The sequence below is a fragment of the Chlamydotis macqueenii genome, chromosome 1, assembly GCF_036417535.1.
Source record: "Chlamydotis macqueenii isolate bChlMac1 chromosome 1, bChlMac1.mat, whole genome shotgun sequence".
Taxonomy (NCBI): domain Eukaryota; kingdom Metazoa; phylum Chordata; class Aves; order Otidiformes; family Otididae; genus Chlamydotis; species Chlamydotis macqueenii.
Genome location: NC_141556.1, coordinates 90,688,963 through 90,705,458, shown reverse-complemented (window position 1 = coordinate 90,705,458; position 16,496 = coordinate 90,688,963). Strand labels below are relative to the sequence as shown.

The window sequence follows — 16,496 nt, the reverse complement described above, 5'->3', positions numbered from 1 at the left end:
CACCGAGAGGCATATGTCATTAACTAACTACTACCACTACAGATAGCTAACAAAGATGCCCTTTAATTCAAGTTTCAGACATCTGCTTTAGGTAGCTGAAGGACAAGAGTTTAATTCCAGCTCCCAGTTTTTGTCTGTATGAATGGGATTCATCAGATATGCTTAGAGTCAGAGAACACTTCCGAGCAGTTTTTCCAGCAGGGGGGACAGAGCCCTCACCACGCAGAAAAAGGACAATGATGCATTAGAGCACGACCTTAGGTGAAGCACTTAACCTCTTTGTGCCTCATTTCCCCCCCATCTGTGGCAAGAGAAATGGCATTTACCTAACTAGCAGGGGTACTGTGCAGCTTAATTCATTATTGCTTCACTGTGACTTTGAGAACCTTGGATAAAAGGTGCTAAGCATCAGCAGGGAGAGGAATGACATACAGGGACATTATGCATAGGCTGTTGCAACAAAATAACTGTGTGAATTCAGATAGGCACTACTTACATGGATATTTATAATAAAGGATATTTCTGGAGATGGTGGTTTTGATTTTTTGGGGGGGAAGGGTTTTGGCTTTAATGTGCTGTATTACCACTCACAGGAAATTATCTATTTATCCACAGGGCAAGAAACAACACTTGCTTCGCACACTCTATTCCACAGACATGTCCAAGTGCTGATACAGAAAGACTGTCTCCAGGCCAGAGATGGAAATCAAGCTTGGCCCTTCTGTCGGGACTTTCTTCTAGGGAGAATTTACGAGTTGAGGATATTCAGTTTACACAGCTCCCCACTAGGTTACCCAAAGCTCACAAAAGTCAACAAAATCAGTGAAAGGATTTCTATTTGGCTCAACATCCCTTGATTCAAGAACAAGGAACTGATGTGAAGCCTATATATTCTCCTGAGACAGCACCACAAAGCAGCTAACAGCTTTCATTTCCTATGCTGCACTCAAATCTGTGACACAGAAGACAAAAGCAACAGACACATATTACCAATCCCTAATGCCATCAGGCTTCCCAGCTTTTATTTTAAAGGTACCTTCCTAATGTCCTGCTCAGCACTAGCTGTGGGAAAGCTGGCTGCGATGTCTTCCTGCAGTATGAGTTGCTGATTTGCTGCTTATATGCCCTAAAAGTACTGATTATAATAGCTTAATTTATACGTGATACTAACTAGAGGCAAGAACTGTGGGAACTTACATCACCCACAGCAGCCCACACAGCTACCAAAACTTGACACATCCCAGCATTATAAAGCTTAGGCACATCATTGGCCTGATTCCTATCTTTCACTGCTAAAACATCGGTCTAACTCCACTGACCCCAAAAGGACATGCTCTTGTTCTATGCTTAACCATCAGCCAGAAGAGAAAGTAAGCCCTCTGCATTTTTAACCCCTTTCCCACTGTCTATTTTTGCTTGTGGAAAACACCCTCCATGCTGGGGTAACAGAACGCTGTGTGCGTGGCTAGTGAGCAAGTGACTCATTACATTGCCCAAAATGCTAGCAGCAGTGTTTTATAAACCCAGAGGCTGGCAGGACAGTGTTTAAAAAAATGCTCTAACCTTCCTTTATTTATCTGACAGGAATAGGAGGTCACATAAGGCATGCTACTAAAAGGTTCTGCGGAAGAGAGTACTGTTTGATATGTCAGAAACAGCTGAGGGATATGACCTCACTTTGGATAAACACATTTTATACCACAGATATTTAGGTAAATAATGTTTGGCTGTATTAAGTAAGAAATAATTATATTAGAAGTAAATTAAACGTACCAAAGAGGCAAGAAGGAATTGCAAATTGAACATTTCATCCCCTTGCTATTTGTGCTTTAATGAAGTGTCCTAAAGGCAGTCATCATGCCAGCCTCTGCACGAGTCTTCTTATAAGCAATGTTGCTTTTTTTTTTTACTTCTAAATCACTAGTTTCTAAAGCTGAGAACCACACCCCTGAGGTTTTTTCTTAATGTCTTTGCCTGTTTTGAAAAGAAAAAAGAAATAATCTTCCCAATTTTTAAAAAGCTAAACCAACATGAACCAAGTGCACCCTAATGGCTTAAGAATGAAACAGATACGTCTTAGGCTCATTGTGTTTTAAAACCACATGATGTCAAAGCTCATATCTGGGTTCCTTGGTCGCCCAACTTTTCACTGGCCTGAACCTCTGCTTGTGCCTGCGCTTCTTTTCTGGGTCTTTCCTGCTGCAGCTGGAATCTCACAGAAGGACAAGATGGAAATCTTATTATTTAGCTATTTAGTTTATTTAGTTTTGTCAATATAACTATTGCTAATAACTATTTATTTAGTTACTTAGTTTCCTGGCTTTTTTATTTGATATAAGGACAAGGGAGACGCACTTGTGGAAAGTTAAAGATGTTTGCTTACCAGATACAGACTCTGTCTGAAAATGTTTGCACTTCTGTGTGCCTTGAAGGGCCTGTGTAGTGAAAGCAGCCTTCCTAATTTGCATGTGAAGAGCACACGAAGCCAAGCAGCATCTCTGGCTGTGCATCGCCTAAGTGCTCTTCTCTCTGTCTCTTTATGGGATTATGAAGTGCTCTCGTAAACTGTGAGACTGACACCTGCAGCGAACAGCACTTGGGAGTGTCCAAGCAGCAAGTGAGAGCACTTTACCATTCCAGAAAGACAGGGAGGAAAAGCAGGGGAGCCCTTAAAAAGTAACGAAATTCATACTGAGACAGAGAGGTGCAATTAAGACTGGCTGGCACTGAAGGAGAACCTTTTTCTCCATTTTAATTTCTGAAGTGCTGAGGCAGTATAAAGAGCACCTGTATTTGCATATCTGAAGCAGAAGGTACCGATTCCTTTTCAAGCAAAGGGGTGCCAGGGACTCCGGCGTGCCCTCTTGCTGCTCCTGCCATAGTGTGCTGTCTAGCATTAGATTTTCAAATCGATTTCAATATTCAACAGTAAGAGCTTTCATTGTAACCTTTGCAATCCTAATGATAAGGCAGAACTTTTTTTTTCCCCCCCTCCTCTCTTCCCTCTTTGCATGAAGAAGCACTGCTATGTTCCAGCTGCTTTCCAGATACTTGGAAAGACATGATCCCTGCCCTGGGGAATTTTTAAAACACTAAAATGCAAGCAGAGATTATCAGCAGGAGAAAACACACAGACCATTTTAATACAAACTAGCATGTCTCCCTGAAATTAATATAAAAGGAAACAGATTTACACTCACAACATAAAGTGATAAAGGGTATAAAGTTCAATATTTTTACTTAACATTTTACAGGCATAAATAAAGGGGCAAAGGGGCACACAGTGAGATACCCGTTCCCCATAATGTATGAACAACAACTCTTCTGGTATGTAGTGGCATACTCAGACTGGAGAAAAACTGTTCATATATGCCTGGCCTACAGGAATATATGGAGAGGCTACAGCTCCCAGTGCTACCTGACAGCACAAATGCTTCAGCAGAGAAAAAGCATTTAGGTCCCTAACATAGCTCATTTATTCATTTTGGGAAGTGACTGATGTAACCACAGTTCCTTGAGAAAAACAAAGGCACAGAGGAAAACTATAGAAGAGGTGGTAAAAGTAATTGTCAAGCTCAAAAATAGAAGACTAAGACTTATGTTCAGTTCTTATGGAAGATACCGAGAAAAGTTAGGATCACATGGTAAAAAACATCAGATGAGAGTCAATCTCTGGGGAAAAGAGCGAGTCAAAGTAGGAGGAGTGACAGTATCAATGCAGTTCAGTGAGGATCATTCAGACAGCATCTGCATGACTTTTCTGTTGAAAGGTAGGTGAAAACACAAGTGGTTTAGGAAAAATAACAAAAAAAAAAAACCAACCAAAACCAAACCTGAAATGCAGAAAAAGCAGAAACTACAAAAGGTGAGAAAAACCTGGGGGTATACCTCTCCAAATTTGTCAGATCAATTTATAGACACACATCTTCCCTCTTCCTCTTAGAAGCCCGTCTGTATTACCTGGATACAGGCTAACAAGGGAGGACATGAATCAGTGCATGCCAGAGCGTAAATGAGGACACACGTGAGAACGGAGAACTGTGTCAGTGGCCAGGTTCATGTGTGTGAAAGCTGGAACAGGTACACACACATAAGCAGTAGCAAGTGACTCATGCATGCTATTTCAAGTGCTTCGCTTAGCAAACGAACTCTAATATTCCCCTTGAAATTGGTGGCTCCCCGGTGTTTAATGAATGGTTGGTCATTTAATGGCCCGAGGCAAAGCCAAGGAAGGTTAACACACTGACAAAGCGGACATTAACTATGATAACAACTGTTTTCATGGAGGATTATTTCTATTATAAACCTTATTTAACATCATAATGTCAATAACCATTCCCTACTTCTTCCTTGTCTTTTCAATAAAGTTAGTGTCTATGATGCAGCAGAGCAAACAGCACAGCCAAAATCTGAGGCCTTCAACTTTTGATAATCATGTTTCTTTCTGTCCTAGTAGAAGAAGTATTGAACTTTGGCTGGAAGATATACCAGCATAAAGAAAGTTTCCATTAAACAAAACTCCACAAGCACCTTTCATCCTGGAGTAAGCAAAGGGAGACAATTGTCTCCACCAGGCAATTTGGTTGCCAGAAAGAGAGCAGAGCTTTTCATGAGGAGAGGGTGTGACATGCCCCAGCTAGAGATGCCTACTGAAGCATTTGCTGTGGGAGCTGAGAAATTGAAGCCCACCATGTGATAAAGCTGATCCACATCAAACTGAAACTGCAAAGAAAAAGAGTTAAAAAGAGAAAGAATGCTATCACCTGCCATGCATCAGACAAAGGCACTGCAGTTAATGCATCATCTCTGAGGTGCTGCAAAGAATACATGCAGAAAGGTGCAAAGAATTTCTCTTCACACCTCATTCAAAGTTATCCTGTTTCAGACTGGCACGACCACCAGCTGTGGAAACACACCACTGAGGCTTTCTAAAGCATCAGTTTTCCACTTTTTCTCCATGTGAAAGTTCCTCATAATTTTACAGTGGGAGCGTGGATTCCAGCACAGTAAACACACTTTCTGTCAAATGCTCACCTTCTGAGTTATGTTTCATTTGCTTTGGAGAAATCACTGATGAGTCTGTGCAGGGGGGCTGTGTTTCAGGGTTACCAGGTACTGTCCACTTAAACATTACTTTGCTTAGGACACATGTAAAACACATTGCCTCAAGTAAAAGATGTATAGTGTTTCTTTTTTTTTTTTTCCCCAGCATCTCCTCATGCATAAGACATGCTTGACACTTGAAACTGAAAGTTCTGCTAGGAAAAAAAACCCACTGTATGGTATTTGCTTTAGAGGGTGCAGGCAAGGCATCCAACCACAGAGGCCATTAAAGACGGAAACCAACACACAAAAGCTACAGACGCTAATGAGGTGCCATTATGGAATCACTTCACAATGCTTAGAAACTATAAAAAAGGGATTATTTTTCTTTAAGAGCAAAGACAAGGTATCATAAGCATTATCTTGCAAAGATTGCAACCCAGTGTTTCAAGAAGATTCAAGAGCCTCAGCAACAATTAGGCCATTGAGGGCTCAACAAGATAAGTATAATTAAAATCCTCAGTGCAGAGATCAGTGACCTAACAATGCTTGATCTTGTCAGCTCCACCCCATCAGCCTCCATCTACTGGTGAAGGGCCACGAGGGAAGTGGAATGGATAGAAGTTGGCCATAGATTTGTTTTACAGGGTTGCAGGAAGGGAAAGGAGAAAGTACGGTATCATCCATACACTGGAAATGAAGCAATCAGTGAAACTTAGAGAATCTAAATCTCAATTAGGCTTTGAAGTTTAAAAATGAAAAAGACCAAGATCAGATGGCTGAAACATTTGTATCCAACCTATATGATAAATGTGTTTAATAATAGTTGTACTTTAAATTTTGCTATCTTCTTCCACTTTAAGACCTCAAAAGGCTTTGCAAGCTTTAGAAATAAAGCCTCATAATACCCCTGCAAGGTCAGCACTATTATTCTCATTTGTTAGAGTGAAATAACTTGGCCAAGGTCACATACAGAGAGCCAGTAGCAGAGCTGGGAATAAAACCTTTTTTGGCCCTTAGCTATGTACGTTTAAGGTGATCTGCAAAGGAAAAATACTTGGGTATGTGCTCATTTTTAAGATGAATAAGAAGGTCTAGAGATTTTTCTAAGAATTTGTATAAACTGGCCTAAAGGATAACAGTGGTACTTCGAACAGGAATACAGATTTAATTTTCAAGCACTTTGAAATGTGCAGGAAAAAAAAGTGTTAAATTAAATGCTAGTTAATAAATAACAATAATAATAATAATAATTATCTACTGTAGCACTAGCAGAACTCCTCCTTATGTGAGCACTATATTTGAGAATAAAAGTAAGATGCTCTGATACAATTACTCTATCTCATTTATGGCTAAGCCACAGTGGTATAATTATTCCACTATAGTTCTACGAGTTCATTTCCCTGTGTAAAATAAGCCCTAAGGGATTCTTTTCCAGCTTACATTCAACATTTGAAATTTATATTCTTTTTACCCTAGACATCCTCTGATGAGTGGAAAATTCAGAAAACTACTGCATCCCAGGACACACAGGTGCACATCTACAGACAGCATGAAGTTGTTGTAACTCTGACTCTTGCATATCACCTGAGGATCTGCTTTTGAAAAAGGTGAGGAGGAGGGATCTGCAAGAACACTGAGTTGGTTTTCCTTAAAACCACACTGAAATGAAATGAATGGGAAGCCATCGGAAGAACGGTTTGCTGAGGAAACAAACAGAAAATCCTCAAAACCTAAAAGCCTCTCCTGTCCCCTCCAATTGAGTGGACTGCGTGAACAACAGCTGCTCAGGTGATCAACCTCTCTAAAAAAATCAGGGTCAAGTCTTTGACATTCTGAACATGTCTGTTCAAACCGTGGCTACAACACCAACACTTTTGTAAACAAAGCACCACAAACTCAGCAGTATCCAACACATTTTTCTTTTCCACATGAGATGAAAAGCCAAAATATATCCATTTAAACGGGTGTCATATTTCATGACAGACACCTAAATTGGACACCAGTTTTAGCACGCAAGAGGAAAATCCTACCTTGCAAATCTGTAATGTCATTCACAGAAGAGCCACCTTTTCACCCAGAAATTTTTACTTACTGGAGTGTTCTGATCATAGTCAGTGTAGAAAATCTAACAAAGTTGTAAGATATACCTCTATCCCTACCTTTGGCTTCTATTTCATGACTTACCTTCCTCTAGTACATCTGGCCTTAAGTCACTATAAAGAGATAGAAGCACCAGACTGCGTGGACCATGGCTGCTCAGGTGATTAACTGCATTCCCATAGCGAAGGAAGCCTCCTCGACTCTGGCTTTATTTTTGTGCAAGAGAAAGGTGAAGATTGGCAGGAAGGTAGCTAAGTAACAACTTTGGAAAAACAGTTCAGCTTAGATCTTTGTAGTCATATGTTCAGATTTCAGCAGTCACATTTTCTGCTGTACAATTCTGCATCTGTAATTGCACACTGTGTCCTTTCCATGAGATTTGCAGAGCTTTGCATTGTTAATGCTCACCTAATAAGAAAAAATGGCTACAAAATCCCCTGAGAAGCCTTGTTATAGGAGCTTGGTGAGACTGCTAGCAAAACACTTCCCATGAATTACTGAGGCTCGACAGAAGCACATGTGTTTTCTGAAATGAAGGGGGGAAAAAAAAAATAAAGATTTGCTCCTTGAGGATGTACATGTCGTGCTAGTGATTTCCATTAGGTCACAGCATTTTAAGCACATAGTTGAGGCAGCAGGAATTAGAGACAGTAAAAAAAGATTACATACTGGAAACACAAGCAAGAAAGGGCAAGGCATATCCAGTTTATAGGTGCTGCCCAGGAACGACCTCTGCCACCATTAGCAGAAGTTGTATCCTGGAAGCTCTGGCACCATCACCACGACAGCACACCACCAACAAACACCGTTCCCGGCAGAAAGCTTTGTGGGCAGCCTACCTTGGAAAGGCTAGATGCTCACTGATCTCTGGATATCTCTGTGCCACGTGTTCATACTGTTCGTGCAAGACACACACAGAGTGCAGACCCACAAACAAACAATTGCAAGTGAATGGAATAGAAATTTTTCAACTGGTCGATATATGAGTAAACTTGCTACTGATCGAAAACCTGGTTGCCAAATGCTGCTACCTGCACAGCGAATCAAAGGGTTTACGCTGTTTCGTCTTTCTTCTAAACCTCTTCTCAAAGATGCAGCTTTTCCCAACATGGAAACGTGGTCTTTCACCTCTATATCAGGAGTGACAATGTGCAGATAATATTGGAGTACAGTTTTCCACCCAGCTTTAGTCCCAAAGCAAAACTGCCCCATACCATGTATGCTGTTACATATATCCATCCCTTCAGCTATACTGATATATATCCATCCCTTCAGCTAGAAATTCCAGTTTGAGATGGCAGGAAAGTAGAAGCGTTTTACTTGGTAGAAGTAGTTTCTACCTAAAGCTGCTGCAGTATGCATGCTCTGTCCCCATAGCACCTCCCCTTCAGCTTTCCCCTAGGGAAAAAGAGTTGAGATTTTTGGAAAGAGGAAGTGGCAACCAGAGATGGATAGGAAAAGCAGGTTAACTGGTTAAGTGGATATTTGTAATCAGCAGGAAAATAAAGTGGTAACTAAAGTTTGTCCAAAAATAGAAGAGAATCAAACATTTAAATCCTGTGGCATCTGTAAACATGCATTTAATTTGCCCATTCATTTATTTTTAGTCTTTCCTGAAGAAACAGAAACATTGTGAGAGAGGAAGGAAAGGAATTTTTTGCTTCTATAACTGTGAAGGCTTTCTAAATTTTGAAAAGTGATTGCAGTGTAGGCAGGATTTTGGCTCCCTTGCCTTGAGGACTGAATTTCTCCTTAAAGACACAGACCAAACAGTCACAGTACACACTTGCTCCCAGATGTTACCCCTAAATCCTGTTTCATCTCTCATTTGAAAAATTGTTTCTGGTGGAGTCATCGCAGCAACGTGTCTTACTCCATTCAATGCCTGGCCACTGTGCTTGGACACCACATGATGGTGTTAAATTGGCAGTAGGAATCAAAGTATTTTGAGAAATGTGGAAATGGTTACTAGCAATGTGGACTAAGGCTCACCAAAACTCATTTCACTTGCTCAACTAAATTCCAAAGTAGGTGAAAATTATCAAACTGGCAATTTAAAAGAGAAAATACCCAGGAAGTCAAGACAATGAGATCTACATCATGTAGTTAATTCTCAGAGCATCCAATTTCCAAATTTATTTTTTTTTTTTGAGTTCTTAGAACACCACTGCTCAGGAAAGAACAGAGATGTCACTAAGGCATTGATGCTTTAACCAGCCCTGCATAAACAACCATTGTCACAGCAACATCGGCTTGAAGCACCTTTTCCTTTCTCAAGTAATTTCTCACCGGGAGTATGCATTGCCCCACTTTACCGTCAGAGCTTAAGGTTTTCACACCTTCCCCTTGATTTCTCATTATCGGATAGTGAGACAGATGCCTGATTTCAAGGAGCATGAGGAAGACCTGTCACATTCACTTCTATCTCCTCCTCTCCTCACATGGAATTAGGTGGTTTGTGTGGATGACTTTAAGCTACGTGAAGGTTCCGCTCGGAAAGACAACTCCTCAGCCAGCTGCTGAGGGTAGTTTCCTGACAGGACAAACAAGAAGTAGCAAGGCAGGGGACCCTGCTCAGTAGACAGCTGAGATACCATATGAAATCTATTTTATGCTTACTGTCTGGGCAGACACTTCGTAGTGGTTACAAGCATTCAATTGAACTTATTTTTTCTCTCTTCAGTAGATACACTGGTCTATTTTGCCCTTAGAAGCAAGAAGAGTGGAAACACACCTATTGAATGAGCAAGTTTGGGTTTATCCAGAGGTTACAGAACAGGAAACCTGAGTAATTTTTTTTTCCTTTCTCATAATGGTCTGTGATTTTACCAACACAGTGTAACTGTGCAATATCTAAATTAAATTCTTATTGAAGACAACCCTACTTCAAGCTAGACTTCTCCTTCCCATCTCTCTCTTCTAATTTCCAGAGCAGATAGAATGAACACTGATAATCAATGCAGTTCAGCGGAAGTTCAGCACAGAGGCAGTTCCATGCAGTAGACTAACTAAGCAAATTCGAAAGACCACCATGTAACACACTTTGTCAGGAGACAGCCAAAAAGGCAGCCCTGCAGTTCAGCGTACAGGCTATTCCCTTAGATAATGTCAACTCAAACTTACTTGTCTGTGATGTTGCACCTTTTGCACTTTCCAGATTAAATTCAGGACAATGTTCCCCTGTTTCTTGCCCTTCTCTCTATTTTCTATTTCCTAAAATGAAATGAGCAAAACAACAACTATCACAAATTAATGGGGAAAAAAGAAAGAGAGCAGAACATGGTAGATCATATAGTTAGATAGGAGAAGGTATAGCAAAAACAGAGAAAGACAGCACCCACTTTTATCCACCAGTTTTACAGAGAACCACAGTGCAACAGCATCATCCACCTCCCCTCTGCACAAATCACTGCTCCATAACCATTTTTATACCTGCAGCTGAGCCTTTATCAATCCTCCTTTTGGGGACAGCTCCTGTAAGTCCTTATTTAGTTTTTGGTTTCCCATTAGGGACATCCACAAAGCCCTCAGAACACAGTGTTTCATCATGCTTCTTCCAGCATCAGATCTTACCCCAGAGTAAACTTAAGGGCAGAAAACCTCAATGGACTAGAGACAGACCTTACTGCACCTGTCGCAATGCTAGAAGTACTTCACATCTGTTCTAATGATGATGGCTTTTGGCTACAAGACCAGGACAGCATAACAGCAGAGTGAGCTTTCACATGTCACCTATTTAAACACTTCCAACGTATTTTTATAGTCACTGTAAAAACTACAGCGGTAATTTGGAACATAGTCCAAAAGATGAAGGATCTGGATATAACACCTACTAGTGACTCCCTGAGGCAGAGTGGTTGTATGGTTTAAATGAACCATGATAGATAGATCTTGCTCCAAGGATCACTGATGCTGGGACAACAGTGAACAAACAGCTGCACAGCGCAATCATGAATCAAATATTTTTTTTTTCTTCCAGAAGCCAAAAGGGCTTCCATTTCAGTCCTAAATTGTTCTGGGAAAGAGAAGAGATGCTTCCTTCAGAAAATCAAAAGACTGAACTTAGAGGAAAGCAAGGAAATTGTTTTTAATAATTGTCCAGGATTTGAAACACTTGTAAGAAAGATGGAGGCATCCCCGAAGTTCATTAGCTCCTCAAGCAGTGTACATCCCAGGCCTAGTTTTGCTAGTGAACCATCCCACAGTAGAGGCAAATGCTTCAGCTGTGTATCCTACACTCTCCTCTTTGAGCTACAAGGAGCCTACCAGCTCTAAGCCCTGCTTCCTTCTTTTAGAAAGCCTACAGTATACGGAAATACCACTCTGGTCAGTCATGATCAACAGACCTTTTTCTCTTTAGATGTCTGTTTTTCCTCTCCTTCCATTTGAGTTTTTTTTTTTCTTTCTTTTAATATATGAAGGCAATATTTACAGCCAAGCCAGTGCTGAGTAAGATGCAGTGATTATGGCTGATTTTATCACAGCCGTATTACTTAGCTGCAAGGTGAAGCGCTGTGCTAAAATGGATCATGAATCCCTGAAATTGACTATCCGTCACGTTTATAATCCTGATGGAAAGGCAGGTCAGATCAGGCCTGACAACTTCCCATGCAAACGAGACTACAGCAGTGAATTGCCTCAAGGCATTTATTTGTCTGGAGAGGAAGGTGATGCCTTAGGGAAGTGGACTAGAGAAAGAAGAAGAGTAGAAACCAGCTAACCCAACCGGTTCTGCAGGAGTCAAGTGTAAAAAGAGGAGCCTAAATGTGTGCACAGAAAGACCCCTGGGGTATTGGATGAAAGAATATTACAGGCAGCTCAGAATCAGGATTGCAGCTCCAAGGCCTCCCCCTAAGCTGAAGAACAGATTTCAGTTTCAAAGTTAGAAAAATAAAATAACACCTTCTCAGTGGGAATTTGTGACATGACATGAGATCTACAAATGGGGAAAACTTGCAAAATGCCTGAAGAATCTAGTCATACCTCCTTTAAATTCAGTGTCAGAGCCCTTCTTGCAAAGTCAGACTAAAAAAGCATCTGCAAGTTTGGAGACCAAATTCATCACTGGCCATTATTACATGTTGTGGCTCTGTGACAAAACCTGCAGAGCGATGGCAGTGTCAGATCTCACAGAGGGTGTTTATTTGGGGACAACCAGCACAATTGATTAGAAAATTGCTAAGCTATCCCAGTGAATCTTCTTGACTGGCATAGGGCCACATGCAAGAGGGACTCTTCTAGGAGAAAAGACTAACTAGCATGTTATTGTTTCTAATGAGATTGACATGCTCCTTCAGGGAAACCCAGAACAACCATCATCTTAAGGCAAGATTTGTTCTGAAGTATAAACACAAGTTGTCTCATTCATTCAGCTTCCAGGTTTGGGCATATCTCAGTACCACCAAACACCAAGGAGAGTGCTTGTTCTCTGTGTCCATGTTCTACTTCCAGCATTGGATCTTACACATGAGGCAGCCTAGACATAGTCATCAACATGACTGTACCTTACCCTTTCCTATGCAAAAAGAGGATAATACCACAAGTGTTAGAGCTTCTACACACTTGTTCTCAAAAGAGAGGTAGACTCTTGGAGATCCACAGATTGACAGTACTAAAGAAGGGCAAAGACTACTTAAATCTTGCTCTTCTCACCTGTCCTTTCTTCCCCTTTCCTCTAGTGCCTCTCCTGGGTAAGTCACATCCCAGCTAAACCTCTTAGTGAATGATTACATTAGTGATAGTGCTAATTACCAAATGTCATCTGTGTGGTACAATCTTATCAAGACCCCACACTTCCTCCCCTGAGGTGAGGGGGCTTGATCCATTTCATAAAAGTATCCTAGTTATCTCCTCTAACAAGCTCCATTCCCTCAGGCTTGAAGGTGGCTGTTCCTTTTTTTTTTTTTTTTCCCCCTCCACCCTAAGTACAGATTCAAAGCTTTCCTGCTAGAACCTCCTCCAAGGAGGAGGGTTTTCCCCATCAACAGACTGGTGGATTTTACCCTTTGTGTAAAAAAAAAAAGGAGCCAGTCAGTTCCCAAGGTGCTGTGTTTCAGATAATGCACTCATACACTCCTCCCCTCACACACCATGCAAGAAGCAGTGCAGTTCTGTCATTGACCATAGGGCAGAGGAACTCAATACCTGCCCTGCAGCTGCAAACACTGAGGTCTGAACATGGGGTAAGAAAGGAAGAGCAGAAATAGGTAGGTTTAGTGCAAGAATGCCCATAAATGCTTTGGTAAGGCAACTAAATTGCAGCTGTAATGTTACCTGATATTTTATTTCCAGAACCTCCATCTGACCAAACTGCCAATGCTATGCTCTTCTGCCCTGTAGCACTCCCTGCTAGCCCAGTTTGGGGCTTACCCCATAGTTCTGACAAAGTAGCTAACTTTGTGCAGTGCCTCCATCTAACGCACTTTGGAGCTGATGTACCCACTGCACAGAAGTTCATAGTAACTGCCACAGCAAATGTCCACAAGTACCCTGAAAGAAATAAAGATAATGACCCTCTTGTCATGCTTTCCAGTTGGACTCAGGTCTCTGGAGGATTAACAACATAACATGGGGTAGGCACAGTGATCCTGCGGTTTCGCGTACAGGACCACTAGTTCCTAAAGTGTTAACAGGCTAATTCCACCTTGCACTGTCATCCAGAAGGCAGTTTGCTCCCTTATTAGCAGATACTTTGGTTGTACTCTTTCTGGAGTTTGGTTATTTTTGTGTTAGAGGTTGTTAGTGTGGGGTTTTTTTTTTTATCTATATATAATTTGTGTGCATATTACTTTCTGTCCCTGGAATTCATTTTGTTCCCTGCTAATGAAACCTCTGCGTCGCTAACAAAGCAGAAAATAAAAAAAGGTAAGTAGCACTCTCCAGAAACAATTTGTTTCTTGTTCTGTAAATTTTGGCTGAACAGCATCTCAGGGAATTTACACCTCCAATAAGAGAAGAGAGAAGCAGAAGGTGATTGAGAAGGAGGTGGACAAAGGGACTACAAATGCAGTTAGTTGATGTGGAATGGAAATAATAATTATAATCACATTGTAGACCAATATGTGCCCAGACAGCTGCACCTATGAAAGTTTAGAAAGCACTTGAGCACAGGCAAGCCATGCAATCGAGTAGAAATCAGTGGCTGCAGAGAGGTTTAATGGGAAGATTAGTTTTCTCATGTTTAACCCTTTGGATCGATGCTAAGAGTCAGCTGCCCTCACCAGAGTCCAGACTCAGAAAACAGAACAGGACACAGGACTAGTAAGTAATCCTGTTCTGCAAAAACACAGTGACATAAAGTAGGTACAGACCGCGTCAGGTGGCATTGCTATTAGCGAACGTGAAACAAGGAGGATGAAAGTTAGGAAGAGGTGGTGATGTTTTTTCCTAGCATGTGCACTGATGCTACCCGCTAGAGAAAAATCAAAAGGTGTTACACAAAACATAGTTTCTTTCTCACATAGGAGAGCCATTATGTTCATTTTCATACATGTGAATATGAATCACAAGGCTAATATTTAAAAAAAAAAAAAAAAAAAAGACTTCGAAGAGATTTTCAAGTTCATATGGAAGCCCCTACATTAATGGCTTGCAATTGAAGAGATCTGAACTTCCAGCTGCTTCCACTGATCTTACTGACATTCATATCATAAACTCTCTAATCCAGAGAGGTAAACACAGTATTATAGGGCAGGAAAGCAGTAGATCTTGCATCCTTCCACCTGTATAGTCAAGTAATATACCATCTCTGTGCCTTATGGCTCGGGAAGCAATAACAGAAATTAATGCTCTGCCTGGAAAAACAAACCAACCAGCCTCAGATTCAGCCAGAGAGAAATGCACCAAACCCCAGGTCTTATTTCTAAGACGACTCAGTTGTTAAAAGGAGCTAAGGGCCCTAAGTCCCTTAGCCACCTTTAAAAAATGCAAACACAGTGCTCCACACATGAACACATCTTTGCACTATCACTCACTGGATTACTGGACCAGCCCTTGTACGGAAGATTAAATACAAACTGCTCTACTGCTAAACCATATTTATTGAGCTTTAACCACCATGTAATTTATACATCTCTTCTTGCAGAGTTGGAAAAACTCCATCAACAATAATAATGACAACACTCAAATTCAATTGGTATGTTTTTAACCTACCAAAAGCAACCTGTTATCTCTCTAAAGAGCTCTTTAGAAGTTATGCAAGGTATTAATTGAGCTGCTAGGAGACCATGCAGGTCGGTTTTGTAGTAACTCCGCAGTAAAGAACGCAGCAACCAGAAAAATCCTGGCAAGATAGCAGCACCATCTCAGGAGATGACTGCTGCAGCTGTACTCGTTATTTACATGAAGTCAATTCCAAGTGATTATTAAGAACATGAGGTTTATCATGTAATATAAAAGGCCAGTTCATTATGTCTGCGCAAGCTACAGCTTAAATGGCAAACCTCAATAATTCAGTTTTTCTAACAGCAGTTTGGGATTTAATCACCACACAATAACTGCATTAATTCTGAATTAATTTCTTAATGGAGATGTAATTGTCTTGGGCTTCAGCTAAGGGGCCAAAATCTGCTCTCACCAGCATAAATCCAGTGGAACTTCATGTAGGAGAGAGTGGGATGATTTCAGCATAAAGAAACTTGAAGTCAATAGACAGTTGAATTTTACACTGGTATTGGAAAAAACAGTATGGCCTAACGATCATTTGCACTTTTTCACTTTCTGTCCCGGATGACCCTTGTTTGCCTGGGAAAAAGTGCATACAAGTACTAAACAGAGAAATGAGATCCCCTCTATTTACTACTATTATAATAATTCATTTTTAAGACATGCTTCATCCCAAAGGGATGCAAAGCATTTCACTGCAGGGAAAACATTTCATTTAATACCAAAATGCTTTCAGGTCTAGGGTGAAGAACCCAGCTCATATAGAAGGGGCAGATAAAAAGGTAGGCAGCTACATTTCCATTTGGCTAAGACATTCAAGCTGACATCTCCAAGCCCTATATGAACAATTTAGGGAAAATGGCTTCAGAAGGTATTCACAAGAACTCAGATACTATTGTGGCAGGCACCCTAGAAATCCTTCAGACAGAGCTGAAAACAGTGGGAACAAAAAGTGATCACTGCTACAGTTATCTTGTACTATGAAAGAAAATGGCGATGGCAAGAAACAGATGTTATAGAAAGAATTCCTAGATAGCATGAACAGGAACTAATAAAACAAATATATTTTAGATCTTCCAGTTGCCCACACCAGTTGATGGACTCTTAGCGGTAAGAAGTAGAGAACCCAAAAAGCAGCAAGGAGATAAATAATCTGGAGTAATCAGTGAGGCAGCTAGAAAATACAG

At 40.8% G+C, this 16,496-nt stretch overlaps 1 protein-coding gene across 1 annotated transcript in view; it reads right to left on the bottom strand.

Annotated features, from left to right (window-relative positions):
- LSAMP (limbic system associated membrane protein) overlaps window positions 1-16,496 on the bottom strand; it is a 1,033,563-nt gene that overhangs the window by 610,237 nt on the left and 406,830 nt on the right. The window lies entirely within an intron of this gene.